Source organism: Phoca vitulina, unplaced genomic scaffold (genome assembly GCF_004348235.1).
Source record: "Phoca vitulina isolate PV1807 unplaced genomic scaffold, GSC_HSeal_1.0 scaffold12, whole genome shotgun sequence".
NCBI classification, from domain to species: Eukaryota; Metazoa; Chordata; class Mammalia; order Carnivora; family Phocidae; genus Phoca; species Phoca vitulina.
In genome coordinates this window covers 14,243,666-14,261,091 of record NW_022589715.1, presented here as the reverse complement: position 1 = coordinate 14,261,091, position 17,426 = coordinate 14,243,666, and the positions used below count along the sequence as shown (strand labels likewise).

The window sequence follows — 17,426 nt, the reverse complement described above, 5'->3', positions numbered from 1 at the left end:
GGGGGGGGGGGGGGAGGATGGGAATAGCTGTGTGAGGGGTCCCCAGAGCCATGGCAGGGAGTGTGGACTTTATCCTGGGCCAAGCATTTTAGATGCAAGTAGCGGGCAGATGGGCATTGTTAAGCCGACTCTGTATTTTAAGAAAATTTGAATTGGAATGCTGTCGGGAGGAGCCTGTGCTCTCACCAGACCCCGCCGCTCCCCCGCCCCCAAGCATGTGCGTTTATGACCCTGTAAGGGCCTGGGGTGCTGCACACCTCGGAACTGAGAGGAAGGAGACATGCCGGCCAGCGGCAGGAGAGTGGGCCGTCGAACCCTCCGCACTGGATGGTGTGGGGCCGAGGTGCTCCCCCGTGACCATCGTCACTACGCGCTGACATGACATGCCCAGGCTCTCAAGGAAAGCCTGCCGCCCTGGCCCGCAGCCGCCGGGGACACGGAGTCCCGCGGTCCTGCTCTCCGGTCCTTGCTTCACATCAACACTGGCTGGCCACCTCTGTGTTAAGGACTGCCTCTTCGGCATGCCTGGGTGGCTCAGTCGGTTAGGCGTCTGCCTTCGGCTCAGGTCGTGATCCCAGGGGCCTGGGATCGAGCCCCGCGTCGGGCTCCCTGCTCTGCGGGAAGCCTGCCTCTCCCTAGGCCTGCCACTCCCCCTGCTTGTGCTCTCTCTCCCTGACAAATAAAATCTTAAAAAAAAAAAAAATATCACCCCTTCCTCCCTGGCTCTGGATTTCGTTCTCTTTGACTCTGTCTCCTCTCAGGAAAGCACTGGATGTTTTAGAGGGATGCCAGACCTCCCCCATGCAGGCACTCAAACCACCAGCCTGCGGACAGCCCTTAAGTAGGTTCCAGGTGGCCGCCAAGGTGCCAAACACCGGAGACCTTAGAAGGGGGAAAGAGTGCCATCTGGTGGCCATTTCTGCAACACAGAGAACTGGAACACCTTGTATTTTGTTCTCTGTCCCATGATCTTTGAGCATCAGGGAAAAAAGCCAGAGAGTAGTGGAGTACCTACCACATCAGACCAGAAACAACAAATTCAAAACATTCCCACATTCTCGCTTGGGGCACCTGGGTGGCTCAGTCAATTAAGCAACTGCCTTTGGCTCGGGTCATGATCCCGGGTCCTGAGATCAGGCTCCCTGCTCAGTGGGGAGCCTGCTTCTCCCTCTCCCTCTGTCGTCCACCCCCCGACGACACTCATGCTCTTTCTCTCCCAAATAAATAAATAAAATCCTTAAAAACAGAACAGAACAAAACATTCCCTCTTCTGCCACAACTGACCTCCCCTCTGTTCCCCAGTCACACATACCCCTCTAATGTTATTTCTCTGTCTGAATGCCCTTCCCTCCCTCCTGGCAGGAACCTGCTCTTCCTTGGAGACCAGGCTCAAAGGGGATCCCTTCCATGTTCCAGCGTAGCTAATGCCTTCCTCCCGTGCTCTCCCAAACCTAGCCAAACCAGTCCTGCACTCATGGCTGTGTGGGGTCCCACCTTGGCTCTGGTACTGTCTCCCACGCCAGGTATGTGTGTGTTCTTTGAGGAGTGCTGAGTAGCTTCTCATCCCCTTGTTTGGTATCAGAGTGACTCCTGTGGGTCAGATGCCCTGAGAGGCACTCAGAGGAATGAGATCCCAAGTTCTACTTGGTGTCCCCTTTTGATTTGACCACTGGGGGACAGACAGGGCCCAGGAATGCTGAGATTTGCCCTTGAGCCTGAGTCCTACAAACCCCCAGTGGTGGCAGGGTGTGGCGTGGAGGATCCTGAGTTCCCGACCGCCATTGTTCGCAGTCTTCACGAAGCTTCCTCCTGCTTTGACTCCACTTCAGAATTAAGTGTGGGCTCTGCGAAGGCCTCTTATCTCCCAGGGTGCTGCCCTATACCAGCGGCTCCCTGCACCCCAAAGAGGGTGTCAGTGAAGCCTTCAGGGCTTCAGCTGGGTCTCCTGGGGTTCTGTTCTCCTCCTTCCCAAAGCTGCCTTTCCACCCACACTCACACACTTGCATTGGGCACCTCTCAACACGAGCCTGAATTGAGTGGGTAAAGTCCTGTATGTGTCCCAAGCACAGGCACGTGGGTCCTCAGTATTGCCCTTACCGCTGAGCACCACCAGGAGGCAGACAGCAAGCAGGTCTGAAGGCCTCGTTAGGAAAGGACCGGGCCAGGACCTCTCCCCACGCTGCTTACAAGAGGAGAAGATGCTACAGGGCTCAGATATTTCCTTAATTTTTTTTAGAAGATTTTATTTATTTATTTGAGAGAGAATGAGATAGAGAGCATGAGAGGGGGGAGGGTCAGAGGGAGAAGCAGAATCCCTGCTGAGCAGGGAGCCCAATGCAAGACTCGATCCCAGGACTCCAGGATCATGACCTGAGCCGAAGGCAGTCGCTTAACCAACTGAGCCACCCAGGCGCCCCAGATATTTCCTTAATTAATTGTAATATTTGGAATGGAATATTTGCGCTTGCTGATCCTCGCAATTGTCTCCCTGGCCAATGGTTTTGTCCCTTCTGAGAGAATTTGTCGTTTACAGGCCTGCCCTTCATCTTAACAAGAAATGTTAAAAGAAGTTCTTCAGGGAGGAGGAAAATGATATAGATCAGAAAATCAAATCTCATAAAGAAGAGTGTTAGAGAAGAAATAAATGAAGGTAAAATAAAGGTTTTTTTTTCTTATTCTTAATTGATCTAAGATAATTGTTCAAAGTTATAATCGCAGCCATGTATTTGGCACTATTTATGATACTTCCGAACTGGTGGAGAGTGATTTAAAAGTAGGCTTCGATGCATTGTAGCAAACTCTAGCAAACTCTAGGGTAACCACTAAAAAGAGTTTTTTCAAGAAATGTAACTGATATGCTAAGAGGAGAAAAAAATGTCTTAAATACTCAAAACCAGAAAAGGCAGAAAAAGCAGGGAAGATAAGAAAGAAAGAAAAACAGGGACTCAGATACCTGTGCATGGACGTTCTTAGCAGCATCATTTATGCACAATTGCCAAAGGTGGAAACAACCCTACCACACAATAAATGTCCGTGGACAGATGAATGCATAAACAAAATGTGTGTATCACTGTAACGGATTATTATTCAGCCTTAAAAAGGAATTAAATTCTGATGCATGCGACAGTATGGATGACGCTTAAAAATATTATGCTAAGTGAACCAGACACAAAACGGTGAGTATAATGATTCCATTTTTTTTTTTTTAAGATTTTTTATTTATCTGAGAGAGGGAGAGAGCATAAGCAGGGGAAAGGGGCAGAGGGAGAGGGAGAAGCAGGCTCCCCGCTGAGCAGGGAGCCCGATGTGGGGCTCAATCCCAGGACCCTGAGATCATGACCTGAGCAGAAAGCAGACGCTTAACTGACTAAGCCACCCAGGCGTCCCTCATGATTCCATTTCTATAAGGTACCTAGAGTAGGCAAATTCATAGAGACAAAAAGTAGAATAGAGCCTCCCTGGGGCAAGGGCGAGAGGGGATAGGGAGTTATTGTTTAATGGGTACAGATTTTCTGTTTGGAATTGTGAAAAGTTCTGGAAATAGAGAGTGGTGATGGTTATATGACATTGAGAGTTTACTTAATGCCACTGAACTGTACACATAGAAATGGTTAAAATGGTGGCAGGGGGCGGGGCGCGGTGGTACCTGGGTGGCTCAGTCAGTTAAGTGTCCAAGACTCTTAATTTCAGCTCAGGTCATGATCTCAGAGTTGTGGGATCTAACCCGGCATCAGGCTCTGCGCTCAGCACTGAGTCTGCTTGTCCCTCTCCCTCTGTTCCTCCCCACCCCCAACTCTAAAATAAATAAATAAATAAAATCTTTTTAAAAATGGTTAAAATGGGGCACCTGGGGGGCTCAGTCGGTTAAGCGTCTGCCTTCGGCTCAGGTCATGATCCCAGGGTCCTGGGATCGAGCCCCAAGTCGGGCTCCCTGCTCAGCAAGAAGCCTGCTTCTCCCTCTGCCTGCCGCTCCCCCTGCTTGTGCTCTCTCTCTCTCTCTCTGCCAAATAAATAAATAAAATCTTAAAAATAAATAAATAAAACAAAAATAAAAAATGGTTAAAATGGTAAATTTTATGTTAGGTATATTTTACCACAAAAAAAGAAAAAAAGAACAAGTGTCATGGTAGTTACTCATCTAACTAAATCAATAATCAATGTAAATGTGAATGGCCTAAATACACCAACTAAAAAACAGAAACTGTCACAGTGAATTTAAAGAGACCCAGTTATATGTGTGTACAAGAAATCCACTTTAAATAGGAAGACATGGACAGAAGAAAAGTAAAAGAATGGAGAGACTCCCTTCTACTTGCTAGCTGGGATGCTGCTCAACTCGTGAATTATTTAATAAAGCTGATTAGATCTTCAAAAAAAAAAAAAAGTAAAAGGATGGAGAAAGACATACCACAAGAACACTACTCAGAAGAAAGGAGAATGCTGGAATTGCTATATTAATTTTAGACAAAGCAGACTTCAGAACAGGAAAATATCAGAGATAAAGAGGTCAGTTCTCCAAGAGGATATAACAATCCTTAAGCTGTATGCACGTAACAACAGAGCGTTAAAATACAGGAGACAAAAACCGATGGAACTGCACTAAGAAAGACAGATCCATTGGTGTAGACTTCAGCCCTCTCTCTCAGTGATGGACAGATCCGTCAGGCAGGAAATCATAAGGATCTATCTGAACCGAAGAGCACCATCAATCAGCCGGATCTAACTGACATTTATAGAGTACTTCATCCAGCAATAGCAGACTACATGTTCTTCTTGCATTCACAGGTAGCATTCCCCAAAATAGACCATCTCTGGGCCGTAAAACACACTTCAGCTGATTTAAAAGAATAGAAGTCATACCAAGTCTGCTCTCAGACCAAATGAAATTAAACTAGAAATCAATAGCAGAAAGGTTAACTGGAAAATCCCCAGATATTTCTTTTTTTTTTTTTTTTAATTTTTTTTATTGTTATGTTAATCCCCATACATTACATCATTAGTTTTAGATATAGTGTTCCATGATTCATTGTTTGTGCATAACACCCAGTGCTCCATGCAGAACGTGCCCTCCTCAATACCCATCACCAGGCTAACCCATCCTCCCAACCCCCTCCCCTCTAGAACCCTCAGTTTGTTTTTCAGAGTCCATCGTCTCTCATGGTTCTTCTCCCCCTCCGATTTCCCCCCCTTCATTCTTCCCCTCCTGCTACATTCTTCTTCTTCTTTTTTTCTTTCTTAACATATATTGCATTATTTGTTTCAGAGGTACAGATCTGAGATTCAACAGTCCTGCACAATTCACAGCGCTTACCAGAACACATACCCTCCCCTCCCCAGATATTTCGATACATTAGTATATATTATAACCATTATATGGATATATTAATATAAGAATATATTAAACAGGGACACCTGGGTGGCTCAGTTGGTTAAGTGTCTGCCTTTGGCTCAGGTCATGATCTCAGGGTCCCGGAATCAAGCCTGCTTCCTGCTCCCTGCTCAGTGGGGAGTCTGCTTCTCCCTCTCCATCTGCCACTCCCCCTGCTTATGCTCATGCTCTCTGTCTCTTTCTCAAATAAATAAATAAATAAAATCTTTAAAAAAAAAGAATATATTAAACAGCACACTTCACAAATAACATATGGGTCAAAGAAGTCTCAAAATAAGTCTTAAAATTGTAAAATATTTTTACTCAATGAAAATGCAATTTATCAAAATTTATGAGATGCACTGAGAGCAGTACTTAAAGGGAAATTTATTTAAAAAAAAACAAAGAGAAATTTAGAGCACTGAATGTACACACAGTACTGATACATGCCGCACCATCAATGAGCCTTGAAAACATGCTAAATAGAAAAACAGACACAAAGTCGATATATTGCATGATTCCATTCATATGAAATAACCATCATACACAAATGCATGGAGACAAAGTAGATTAGTGGCTGCCTGAGGCTCGGGAACATTTCTCCCGGGGAGTGAATTTAGAGTCACTGCTAGGCGGATTTCTTTCTTTTTTTTTTTTTTTTAAAGATTTTTATTTATTTATTTAACAGAGAGAGAGGGTACAAGTAGGCAGAGCGGCAGACAGAGGGAGAGGGAGAAGCAGGCTCTCTGCCGAGCAGGGAGCCCGATGCGGGGCTCGATACCAGGACCCTGGGATCGTGACCTGAGCCGAAGGCAGCCGCTTAACCGACTGAGCCACCCAGGCGCCCTAGGCGGATTTCTTTTTGGAGTGATGAAAATGTTCTAAAATTGGGGGTGGGGCAGGTGGCTGGCTCAGTCTGGAGGGCATGCAATGCTCAATCTTGGGGTTTTAAGTTCGAGCCCCACGCTGTGTTTTGAAATTATTTAAAAATAAAATCTTAAAAAATAAATTAAATTAAATTAAATTGGGGGTGCCTGGCTGGCTCAGTCCGGAAAGCTTGCAACGCTTGCTCTCAGGGTTGTGAGTTTGAGCTCCACCTTGGGCATAGAGATTACTAAAAAAAGAAAAGAAAAAGGAAACAACAACAACAAAAAAATGTTCTAAAATTGATTGTGGTGATGGTTGCACAACTCTGAAGATACTAAAAGCCATGAATTGTACGAGCTAAATGAGTGAATTGTACGGTATGTGAATTCTGTCTCAATACAGCTGTTAACCAAAAACAGTAAATAGGAAAGAAAAAATCTCTAAGTAATCTAAAAGGCATAAACAATTAAAATGATTTTGAAATGCTAGATGGTAGAAACACAGATTAAATAGTAAAAACAACCAAAACAAATATTAAAACCATTCAAATCCGGGACTGACCTCTCCTTGAGAGGGCATATTGATCAAACAGCCTTTGGTTCCATGGGGCAGGGGGTAGTTTTCTGGTAGAAGATCGCTATGGTCTGAATGTTTATGTCCCCCAGAATTCATAGGTTGAAATCCTACCCCCACCAAGGTGACGGTATGAGGAGGTGGGGCCTTTGGGGCTCATGAATGGGACGAGTGACTTACAAGGGACACCACAGAGCCCCCCTAGTGTCTTCCTCCATGTGAAGACACAGAGAGAACATAGCTGTCTAGGAACCGAGAAGCAGGCCCTTGCCAGGTGATGAATTTGCTTGCTCCATGAATTTGGACTTCCCAGCCTCCAGCGTGGTGGGAGATAAATTTCTGTTGTTTATAAGCTACCCAGTCTATGGCATTTTGTTATAGCAGGCCCAACGGACTAAGACGAAGGTCATGTATCATGCAGCCAACCTCAGGCAGTCCAGCACCCTGAAGGGTTCCGACCAAGGGGCAGAGGAGAAAACATGTACAGCAGCAGCCTTTTGCCTGGAGAGAAGTCTGTGCACAGGAGGCCTACCCCGGATTGGGACCCTCACCGTGTTTTAAAGATGCATGGAATTTCACATCAAAATCTCCTGTGCCTCCCCACCCCCCAAAAAACAAAAAACAAAACAAAACAAAAAACGCAAAATCCCACGTACCCCAATATGGGCTGGAGCCGAGCCTCAGCTGCCTCCTGTAGGAAGGGCCCGGGTCCGCAGCTCCTCCAGCACCCCTGTCCCCATGACTACCTTACTCCTGGGTGGCCAGCCTGACTGACTTCACCTGCCTGGCCCCTAAGCAAACCCCTGTCCCCCACTGAAGATTTCTAAGGGAAATGGGGGCGTCTGCTCCCCAACGTCCTCTTTGGTTTGAAAGAGAAAGAAAGAGGAGATCTCCTTATGGCTTCTCTTTGCCTTTAAAAAAATGTTCAGCAGTTCTCAGCTCCATTTAAAATAAGAATCAGAAAAGAAAAGGCACGGTGGGGAGGGAGGGGCCGAGGGCGAAAACCCCTCCCTGGAGGGAAAACAAATGTAGATGGAGAAAACTCCGCAGGTGTAGGAGCTGGGCGCCTCCAGCCCCCCGGGCCCTGGCCCTCCTACGGAATTGGACCTCAGGGAGGATTTAGGAGGCACTTGGCAGTGATGACCGTTGGCCGTTACACTTTGGTTTCGGTTTGCAGCACGTGGCTTCAGAGGGGACTTTCCCCAGCGGAGCAGGAAGAGCTGATGGCTGGAACAGCCCCGAGCAAGGGGCAAACTTCGCTGCAGACAGCTGCCTCCAGCAAGCACAAAAGCATGAAGTGCCCGCAGCCGGACCGTCCACTCGGAGCCTCAGGACCTTCCACACACTGAACCTGAGGTTTGTGAGAGCACAACGTCTTCCGTAGGGCGTGGAAAAGGAAATGAAAGCTAATATTAGGTGGAACTGCTCTCGGCGGCGCTCAGAGTTCATGCCAAGTCGATGTGAAGAAAGATGCCCAAAGATGTCCTTTCTCGGGGGGGAGGAGAAAGGGATCACCGAGATGAAATCAGCCAGGCCTACCCTGCCCAGAGATAACAAATTGCCACCCTCCTTCCTGCTCTCAGCTAGGCATAGGGAGAGGGGTGCTTTCTTCCCTCTTTTTTTTTTTTTAAGATTTTATTTATTTATTTGACAGAGAGAGAGAGAGCACACAAGCAGGGGGAGCAGCAGAGGGAGAGGGAGAAGCAGGCTCCCCACTGAGCAGGGAACCCCATGCAGGACTCCATCCCAGGACCCTGGAATCATGACCTGAGTCAAAGGCAGATGCTTAACTGACTGAGCCACCCAGGCGCCCCGAGGGGTGCTTTCTTTCAAACAGATAATACAGTAAAAAGTAAAAGGTGGTAAAAATGACACGGCGAGGTCTCCCTTTCATCATCCCTCAGACACGCACGTCCTCTCCCCGAAGGAACTATGTGTCTTTTGTTGTTTCCTTCCAGAGCTAGTTTATATATGTACAAGCAAAATATATCATTTTCTTCTTTTTTTGTGTGAAAAAGGCAGCGTATTAGAACACAGCTCAGACGCTTGCTTTTTCACTTCTCAGTATGTCTTGGAGACTGTTCCAGATCAGCACCCACTGAGTTGATTTTCTAGTTGCATAGTATTCCTTTTGTGGTTGCACCATCTTTTTTTATCAATGTCAAGCCTCAAGGTTATTTCCAGGCTTCATTATTACCAACAGCGCTGCGGCGAAAAACCTCGTACGTATGTAATTCCGTACATGTGCACGGAAAGGTACATTCACAGAAGACAAAATGCTGGAAATATTTTGCTAGTTGTTGCCAGATTCCCCTCCATAGAATTCCTGCCAACTTTACCCTCCTGTTTGCAATACAGGGCAGTGCACCAGGCATGAAGTGAGGTGATTTCAACCCCACTGTTCTGAGGAACTGCACGGGGAAGCGGCCCCCGGGGGAAAAGGCAGCCCCTTCCTTCCAAAGCTCTTCCTCTGTACCTTTATTGTTAATAATCATCAAATTCAGGACAGTGATTTGTTCAGTCTGTCTCCCCTACTCTGGCCCATGAATGCCTCAAGAGCTAAGATTGGGCCTTAATCACCCTTGTATCTCCAGTGTCTGCCCCAGAGTAGGTGATCAATAAATGCTCATCAGATGAATGAACAAATTAATAAATTGGGCTAGCAGGTTAGGTTCCATCTAGGAAAAAGAATTGAAAACTATAGAATAAGGACTATGGCTCTAACAACCTTAAAAGACTTGATTCTCTGCGACATTTCTGCGGGCAGCAGGGGTGGGGTGGGGCAGGTTGCCTTTTTGCCTGTATTTCCCTAGGGAGATTAGCAATTAATCTCGAAAACAAAAAGAGTATGTGCCTTGCAGGCCTCTAGAGTATCTTGACTCAGCCAGCAGGCATTTCCACCATTTGGGCCCACGTTGACCATAAGGCCAGAGTCGCAGGTGGTAGATTAGTGGTACCATATTTTCATGCAATGTGGAAGCATTTCTTGAGAGCGTCGAAGTGCCAGGCACCGTGCTGGCTGGCTGAGCTCCACCCTGGTGGGATTTCAGAGTGTTGGACCCCCCCACCCGTAGTGCGCATTTGTTGCTTCCTCTACCCCCCAGGGACCCCACATCCCTCCTTATCCAGCAGAAGACCCTGCTGCTGGCCCCAGACTTCAAAGATGGGTTCAGGAGCCAGCAAACAGCCAGTATGGTTTGCTCACACGTCAGTGACTCCCAGGGTTGTTGCCTGCCCTTCTAAATCAAAGGCTTGCTCCTTCTGGCTTGACTGGGCTGGAAAGGGATGGACTGGAGCTGCTGCAGCCACTTTTTGCCCCCACGCAGGGAGAACTCGCTGAGGATAGAGCCTAGGGCCAGAAAGGGAGACTAAATCATCAGAGACTGAAATCACGGTCCTGACATTTCTATCCAGCCATGGCTAAAGTGAGATCCAGCCCCTGGAATTTTCAGTTATGTGATTCAATAAATTCCGTTGTTTGCTGAAACCTGTGCATGCCAGGCTTCCAGTGCAAGGCAAGAAGGAGCCCTCCCATGTGGCCCCTCTAAGTATAGAGAACGGATCACATGAGAAAGGTCATTTCACAAGGCTGCCCAGGCCCTGAGCATCTGGGGTCTGGGCATCTATAAGAGGGTTCTTGCAAAGATTAAGAGAAAGAATTCCTGGAATACGTGGGTGGCACACAGCCACTAGGGAAAGCCGGCAAGGGGCATTCTACTCTACCCTGAGATACGACAGATGTGTGGGACACGGAACAGGTCAGACAGAAGCCACGCCCAGGATCCGGGGCCTGTCGGCTGGGCCTGGGAGTGGGACTGGGGGTGGTCAGTTGACCCCTGCTACCGCAAAAGGTAATAATAAATGACCGTTGTTGTTTTGTGTCACTACACGAGAGATGACTGAACAATCTTCCTTCTCGTATCTTCTCTTCTTCCCCTATCTCCTGCCTTGCTTAAAATTAGTATCACTTCCTGTGATAAATATATATGTGATTTTTGTCCGGGGTTCCTGGTACACAGCAGCTAAAACCCTTGGGCTCTCTAAAGTGATGAGTATCTTTTGGTTATGCTAATGAGCTGACTGGTGGATGGGGGTTCCTAGAAAGCTTCGGGTGGGGTTCGGAGAGCTTCTGGATTGGTGAGCACATTGAGGTGCTAGGAGGATATGCACCCAGAGAGGGCAGAGAAGCTTCATGCCACCCCCTCTTCACCCCCTAAAACCTGGTCTTATGCACCTCTTCCCTGTGGCTGTTCCTGAGTTGTATCCTTTATAATAAACCGGTAAATCTAAGCAAAGTGTTTCCCTGAGTTCTGTGAGCCATAGAGCAAATTACTGAACCTGAACAGGGGGTTGTGGAAACCCCCAATTTATAGCCAGTAGGTCAGGTACCCTTGAGAACCTGGACTTGCCATTGGGGGTGCCATCTGGTGGGACTAGCTTTCGCCCTGGGTGATCGGACACTAACTCCAGGTGGATAGTATCAGAACTGAATTGAAGTGGTTGGTGTGAGGAAAAAACCCCATACACTGGGTGTCAGAAATATTGTGAGTAAAAACAGTTCAGACGTCCCCTACTTCCAAACCAGAAAACCCAATAAAAACATACAGAGACGCAACTATGTCAAATAGACATTTAGACTATAAATACCGAGAGTTTGTGAGAACTATCCAAGTGTTCAGTCTGGGCAAGGCAACCCTTTGCTGATCTGAATAGCTCTCTGAAGACCTTGGGGCAATAAAGGGGACTCTTTCTGCCCCTTGTCGGTCAACACCTGTGCCATCATTCCCTAGCAACGAGCTCTAGCAACAGGGGACTCTTATTTCTGCGCTGGCAGCTGGACGTCCGCTCTCTGGTTGGCTAAGCCGTCTCTCCTGGGTACCAATTCCTAAAAACGTACACCTTAACTCAATTCAGACTTGATTCTTTTCAGCTCCCCTTGCCTGGAACAATAGCATGATTAAGTCTACCGTTGGTTTGTCTGCTACTGGCTTATGAAATTCCTGCAGTGTTAAATAAATGGCGGCCAAGACAAGCTCAGTCTCTGGGTATTAATTTGCCTCGAATAAAACAACAGGTTATCCTGATTCAGCCTCCCCAATATCTCTCATCTCCACTCTTCACCTTTCATTCAGTCCTTTATTCATTCAGTCACAGGTATTTACTAATCCCCTTCTCCGTGCCAAGTTTTATGCTAGTGCTTTGGACACCCAAAGATTTTTTTTTTTTTAAGATTTTATTTATTTATTTGTGAGAGAGAGAGAGCACAAGCAGGGCGAGCAGCAGAGGCAGAGGGAGAAGCAGTCTCCCCACAGGGAGCCCAATGTGGGGCTCGATCCCAGGACCCTGGGACCATGACCTGAGCTGAAGGCAGACACAACCCACTGAGCCACCCAGGCGCCCTGAGGAGACCCAAAGATTAATGAGACCTGACTTCTATCCTAAGAAAATCACCGTCTACTGATAATTCAGAAACCGAAATACAATCATAAAGCTATGGGATTCACACAGAGACAGAAAGCCCAGAATAGAGGTCCTTGACCCAGCTGGGAGCGGTAGAATGTGGAGTGAGGGTGTCTGTGAACTTTTCTTGGGGGAGGGAGGGTTGATGCCTGAGTTTTAAAAACTTAAAGACTGAAGGAGAACAGGCCATGCCAAGAGGAGAGGAGGGGACATAGCAAGCAGAGGGGACAGCTTAGACAATGGCCCAGAGGTGAGGGGCAGCATGGTCACATTCCACTCCTGGGCTGAATCCAGGCTCCTATCACTTCTCACCTGGACAAGAGATGATTGAGGGCTCTCCCCCCGTTCCCCGTGACCGCCAGAAAATCTCCTACAGCTCAGATGTGACTTCCTGTCTCCCTTGCCTGCAGGCCTCTGCTGGTTCCCCTTCCTGATCCGCGCCGTCTCTTGGCTTCTTCTCTGTTCATAAACTTCTTAGGGTGACTTTGACAGTATTTCCCATCTCTGAACTTTCATCTCTGCTCTTCTGTCTGCCTGGAATTTCCTGCCCTGCCTTGGTTGATGTGGTGAACTCCTATACATACTTCAGAGTGACTCAAGATGTGACTCAGATGTGACCTATTGCACAAAGATCCCCTCCCACTTGCACTCCCCTCTGGGCACACATATTCCGGAGCTGTGCACTTCACCTGCTAACTTGTCTGCTTCTTGTTCCACTTGCAAGAGTACGGACCTCTTCCCCACATCAACCTTCAGCTCCTGGCCCAGGCGAAAGTGCATCTAATGATCCGGAGAGCAGAAGCTGCCGGACGATTCCTGTGACCCTTCAGACCTGGAAGGAGCCCAACGCAGGGGGTTGCTGACCAGGGGAAGGCCTGGGCTGAGCCTGCTGCGTCTGTCCCCAGCTCTGCCTCAGACCCTGGCTTCCAGATTCAGCCTCATCCTTCCCAACCAAGGCTCTGACCTGGCATCTCCACCAAACCTGCCTCCCCTTTATCCATGGATCCATCTAGACTCTCACTTATAACCATGAGATTCTGCAGCTTAGAAGCACTGCGTAATGGTGATTGTGTGGCTGTTACAATTGTGAAGTTATTACATCTTATGGAGAATACAAGTTTATGCACATTATAAGACCAGTAAAACTCATTTGAATTAAAAAAAAAAGTCCCTATTGAATTATTTATTTATCTATTTATTTATTTTGAGAGAGAGAGAGAGTGAATGGGGGAGGGGCTGCAGGAGAGGGAGAGAGAGAATCTCAAGCAGGCTCCATGCCCACCCAGCACAGAGCCCAACAGGGGCTCCATCTCAGGACCCTGAGATCATGACCTGAGGTGAAATCAAGAGTTGGAGGCTTAACAGATGGAGCCATCCAGGCACCACTATCAAATTTTATTTTAATCACAAAACCAAGGCTCTTTCAGGGCACAACATTCAAGCAATAACGTAAGGAAAAGTACCTGCCCCACACCTGCCCCAACCTCCCACTTCCTCAATCCCGGTCACTCTGTGTGTGACTGTTAACAGTTGGGTGTGTGTCTTTTAAGACTCTTTTTTGGGCCTGTACAAGTGTATGTGTAATTTTGCCCTCCTCCTTCCTAAAAATATACATACATATATATATTCAAAGAACTTGATGGACATCTTTGTCAATACACATAATTCTATTTGATCCTTTAATAGCCACATAGAAGGAGTTCATTATATCAGCGGTCAGCAAACCATGGCCCTCAGGCCAAAGATGACCCAACACCTAAATAAAAACTTTGCTGGAATACAGCCAAGCCCATTTATTTGCATATTGTCTATGGCTGGTTTTGCACTATGACAGCTGAGCTGAATGATTTCATCAGAGACTCGGTAGCCCACAAAGCCTAAAACGTTACTATCTGGCCTTTTACAGAAAAAGCGTGCCAACCCCTGCAATATATGGCTGTACCAGGCTTTCTTTAACCAGTCCCCTATTAATAACATTTTAATTGTTTTCCTTTGCCCAGTGTTACAAACAATTGAGACAATACAAATACAAACAATTACAAACAATAATACTTTTTTTGTCAGCATAACACAGTCGATTACCACCATTGGTATCAGTAAGTGAGAACATGACCAAATGTGAACTCAATGTGTCCACAGAGAAATATCACCTTTAAATAAGGTCTTCAAGGGGCACCTGGCTGGCTCAGTCCGTAGAGCATACGACTCTTGATCTCAGGGTTATGGGTCCAAGCTCCAGGTTGGGAGTGGAGCCTACTAAAGTAATTAAAATAAAATAAAATAAAATAAAATAAAATGGGTCTTCAAGTCAACAGACTGAGTGTCTGAAGGGAGGACTCTGGGATTAGAAGCGGTTGCCAAAGTCATACAAGCAAAGGGCTGTATCTTCGTGATAAAGAACCGGAGCAGCCACCAAAGAGCATCAAAACACATTCTTGGAGGGCACCCGAGTGGCTCAGTTGGTTAAGCATCTGCCTTCGGCTCAGGTCATGATCCAGAGTCTTGGGATCGAGCCCTGCATCGGGCTCCTTGCTCAGCAGGGAGCCTGTTTCTCCCTCTGCCTGCCGCTCCCCCTGCTTGTTCGCTCTCTCTCTCTCTCAAATAAATAAAATCTTAAAAAAAAAGAAAGCACATTCTTGGGTCCAGGGTGAGGTGACAATAAAATGTACATACTAGCAATTATTGGCCTACTCTTGATGAAGGCAAGACATAAGGGAGCCTGAAAAAAGGAGGGAAGGAAAGAAATGAACAATTACCAAGTGTATGCCAGACACACAGACCAGATACTCAGGACATAGGCACAGTATTCCAACGTTAAATAAACATCATGGCCAGGGCATCAGCTAATCAGAACAGATGCAGACCTTCAATAACCAGTACTGCTGACCGGCATGAGCCACTGAATATCATGCTGCTCATATTTAATACTCAATTTAATCCCTTAGTAATATGCCACCTGACAGCTGGGAAAAGCCACTTTGAGGAAAAACATCAACCCACACAGCATTCCTCTTCCTTCAAGGAATAGGGGAGCATTCCTATCCTCTGCACTCTAACCACTGATGGTAACTTAAATAAGCGATTATCAGAACCCGTGCACACTCTCAGACTGTCCATGGGGAATGTGGTTATGTGCGTCTAGGTCAAAGTCATGTATTGTTTAGATATTTCTCCAAAGAAGAGATACAAGTGGCCAGTAAATGTATGAAAAGATGCTCAACATCATTCGGAGAAAAGTACAAATCAAAGCCGCTATGAGGTATAGCTTTGCACCCAGTAGGATGGCCATCACAAAACGATAGGCAATAACCAGTATTGGCAAGGACGTGTGGACACTGGTGCTCTCAGACATTCATGGCGGGAAGGTAAAATAATGCAGCCACTGTGGAAACAGCTGAGTAGTTCCCTAAAAACATAAACATAGAGTTACCCACCATATGACCCAGCACCGCTACTCTCAGGGGTGTACTCTGGACAAAGGAGAGCGTGTCCACACAGAAACTTGACACGAATGTTCATAGTAGAGTAGCATTATGTATAATAACCAAAACGTGCAAACAACACAGGTGCCCTTCCACTGACAGAGGGGTAAACAAAATGTGGCCTATCCATATAATGGAATAGTATTCGGCCATAAAAAGGAATGAAGCACTGATAGAGGCTACAGCATGGGAAAGCCTTGAAAACATCATGCTCCGTGAAGCAACAGACACAAAAAGCCACACACATATTGTATGAGTCCATTTTCTAAGTTTATTATTATTATTATCTTTAATAATCTCTACACCCTACATGGGGCTTGAACTCACGACCCCGAGATCAAGAGTCACGTGCTCTTCTGACTAAGTCAGCCAGGTGCCCCTGTATGACTCCATTCTTTATAAAATGTCCCGAAGAGGAAAATGCAGAGCCTGAAAGTAAATTAGTGGTGGCCAGGGGCTGGGGGTAGGGGGAATGAGTTCCTGCTAACAGATCCAGGGTGATGAAATTTTCTAGAATCTGATAATGGGGATGGTTGCACAACTCTGTGAATATACTAAAAATTGCTTCTGAATATACTAAAAACACCCTTCTGAAGGGTGAATTATATGGTATGTGAATGAAATCCTTTTAACAGTTACACACTGTTATACCAGTGAACCGTATTGATCAGTGATTTGCCTTAACATTTCATCCCAAAGCTCTCCCTATACAAAAGAGAACATTTGCTTCATTTGCTAAATTTTGGCACATCTCACCTAAGCCCTCATCCCAGCTAATCCTGCTAGTTCCTTTTTGAAACCAAGTGCTCTGCTCAGCCCTGCTACTAAAGGGACTGCTTCGGACTATGGTTCTCCACTAGGCCTTGCAGGCGCACATCACCCTTCAGACCAAGTCTGCTGGTTTTCTTCCTGCACACGGTGCCTTGCTCATCCAAACTGCCACCCTCGTGGGGACAAGAGTCAGCACCACTTCAGGATGGGAAGGAAGAAAGAGAGAGAAAGAGAGAAGTGAGGGAGGGAAGGTGGGAGGCAGGGAAGGAAGGTCCCAGGTCACTGGAAGCCAAATCTTGCTGTTGACTCATTTATTTTATTGGTATGATAGTGTCTTTTATTTTCCTTCTCTGTCCTTCCCTCCTTGAATTCATTCATCCATTCATTCTTTTTGTCATACATTATTCTTATGGACCAGGCACAGGACCAGGCCCTGAGGAAGCCAGGTCTTTTTTCTTTCAGATTTGTTCTTCCCTTCGGTAAATCTCCTCCTCCTTCTCGTTTATTCCCAACCGACATTCGGGCTGACTTTCCCCAGTGGCCACGTGGCCTCAATGGCAGAAGTCCTCTGTTCGCGGGCAGCTTCGGACATCCTAAAGCCCCCTCCTGTGTCTTCCTGTTTCAAAGCCCGTGTACATGGGAGTCCAATTCCCATCCTAAGAGACACCCAGTGCCCACAGTTCATTCATCGTAAAAGGAGCCAGTAGGTTCTGGACATTCTCTAAGCTACCAGCTCTTCACACTTTGCCAGGTCATTAGGGAAGGGCAGTTAGCAAGCCTCAGACTTCATTCGGGTGGAGGGTCACTTGTAGCGAGGAGAAGGAAAGATGACTTCATAGAGGCACCAGAGTGGATAAAAGGGATCATTGAGTCACAGACTGATATTAAAGCCAAAGGAATAGGTC

The 17,426-nt window shown here is 46.7% G+C and overlaps 1 long non-coding RNA gene across 2 annotated transcripts in view; it reads left to right on the top strand.

The window, feature by feature from the left end:
- LOC116636366 overlaps positions 1–13,320 on the top strand; it is a 13,659-nt gene extending 339 nt beyond the window's left edge. Inside the window, exons 2-4 of one of the 2 annotated variants that reach the window (XR_004300333.1) lie at positions 2,534–2,650; positions 7,986–8,164; positions 12,993–13,320. This is a non-coding gene — a long non-coding RNA (uncharacterized LOC116636366). Of the gene's footprint in view, positions 1–2,533; positions 2,651–7,985; positions 8,367–12,992 lie in introns of those variants that run through there. The other variant, XR_004300332.1, reaches the window with a different exon arrangement.
- The last annotated feature ends 4,106 nt before the right edge of the window (positions 13,321–17,426 follow it).